The sequence below is a fragment of the Apium graveolens genome, unplaced genomic scaffold (assembly GCF_009905375.1).
Source record: "Apium graveolens cultivar Ventura unplaced genomic scaffold, ASM990537v1 ctg8127, whole genome shotgun sequence".
Classification (NCBI taxonomy): domain Eukaryota; kingdom Viridiplantae; phylum Streptophyta; class Magnoliopsida; order Apiales; family Apiaceae; genus Apium; species Apium graveolens.
The window spans coordinates 66,896-69,251 of NW_027420908.1; positions in this window are offsets into that span (position 1 = coordinate 66,896).

Genomic DNA, 2,356 nt, shown 5'->3' on the forward strand with positions numbered 1-2,356 from the left:
TCTATTCTCATCATTTTCTCGAACATCCATATCTTCAATAGGAAGAACCTGCCCCCCGACTCCATCTGCCCTCAAAGAGGCCACATAACAGCTTCTAGCCATTTTTTGATCTCCTCTCTCTTCTCCAATACCGTTTCGGGTGGGAAACTTCATGACTGAATGGTAGGAAGAGGGGACTGCCTTGAAGGCATGTATCCCTGTTCTCCCCATGATAGCATTATAAGTTGAACTAGCCTTTACCACCACAAAATCCAGCATCTGCGTTGCTTGCCTTGGCTCCATACCTATGGTGGTTGGCAATTTAATTATCCCTTCCACAGGACATTCTACTCCAGCAAATCCATATATCGGCATGTCGGTTGGTGTCAACTGGGAGTCGTTATACCCCATCCTTAGAAAGGTGTCGTGGAGCAAGATATCCACAGAAGCACCATTATCCACAAGGACCCTCTTAACCGGGCTATTTCCTATTATCGGCGTTATGACAAGCGGGTCGTCATGGGGAAACTTCACACCCTCTAGGTCGGAATCATCAAAAGCCAATGTTACTTCTGTCCTGGCCCTCTTCGGGGCTTCTCCAACAATATGCATAACCTCTCTAGTATATGCCTTTCTGGAATTTTTGGACAATCCAGCAGCAGTTGGACCTCCAAAGATCGTGTTTATCACAGGCCCTCGAGGTCTCGGCCCTCCATAAATGGTGTTTATAACTGGTCCTCTAGGTTGGGGATTCCGCCCCTGATCATCTTGGTCCCTCCTACGATCTTCAAAGTTCTTCCTTCCATTACTATTTCTGTCTCCTCCATCTCCAGTATACTTGTTCAATCTTCCTTTTCGAATCAAAAACTCAATTTCATCTTTCAACTGCCTACACTCATCGGTGTCATGGCCAACATCTTTGTGAAACCTGCAATACTTGCCCTTATCTAGCTTGGCGGGATCAGCCTTCAAGGGCTTAGGCCAGCGAATATCTCTGTCTTTCTCAATCTCCATCAAAATCTGACTTCTGGGAGCATTCAGCTTAGCGTATTCAGTGAACTTTTGCCCAGGTCCTCCCTTCTTGGGGGTTGAATCAGGGTTTTGTTCAGTTCTAGGATATTTATCCTTAGCGATATACTCCAAATCAGTTTTTCGTTTCTTGCCTCCAGTGGGCTCATTACTTACTACGGTCTTCCTCATACTTTCTTCAACCTTGATATACTTCCCTGCCCTCTCTTGGAGCTGCAACATGCTCTCAGGGGGTCGTTTGGCCAAAGACATCTTGAAAAACTCATCCCTAGTTCCTTGTTGCAGTGCTATCATGGCTACCTTATCATCAAGGTCTGGGACTTTTAAAGCCTCCTTTGTAAAACGATTCAGGTAATCTCTTAAGGATTCCTTAGCTCCCTGCACAAGACTCATAAGAGATGCTGAACTTTTCTCATGGACTCTTCCACTGATGAATTGCTTAATAAAAGCCTGACTTAATTCTCTGAATGATCCAATAGAATTTGGGGGTAGGCGACTGTACCATCTTTGAGCCATACCCGACAGGGTTTGAGGAAAGGCCCGACATTTTATAGCATCGTTCACGGGTTGCAGCAGCAGTGCATTAGAGAATGTCCTAACATGATTAGCGGGGTCTCCCGTGCCGTCATAGGCTTTGATAGTGGGCATCTTGAATTTCCTTGAGATATGGGCATTCATTATTTCTTCTGTGAAGGGTGGAGTTGGATCATCAGGATCTCCAAGGGGAAGGAGATTGCTTGGATCAGTTCTTGGGACAGCAGCCCTTCTTCTTACCGGACCATCCAGGTCTATGATGGGAGGAGGATTTCTCCCCCTAGGAGATATGTGGGTTCTGGTGGCTTGGTGAGCCTCCAAGTCCCGTCTCAGCCTTTGGATTTCAGCCTCATGAGCCCTGATCTTTTCCTGCACTTCTTGGGGATTCGCCCCTGGGGTGCTTTGGGGGCGTTGCCTTCCATCGGCCATTGGCTCTTTTCCAGGACGCCTCCTTCTCGGGGCCACTTCATCATCCGAAGATTCGGAGTCTCTCTCAGTGTATGGACCAGAAAATTCCCGATCCTCAGGGATAGGATCCAAACCTCGTATATAGGGGGGCGACCGCCCTCGTGCTTCGCTTCGCCCAGCATATCCGCTTCCTCCAACCTCAGGATGAAGGGGCATCCCATAAGGGGGGTTAGTAGTAACAATAGTTGAATATTCATACCCGACGGGTCGGGAATTCACAGGTATATGTATTTGTTGAACTTGAGGATTCGTACCTTGAATAGTCGGGGGAGTTGTCCCTTGTGGCTGAGGATGAGGTGCCCCTGTCTGGGCTTCCCCCTGAGTAGATGCATAAGTTGAATGGGGA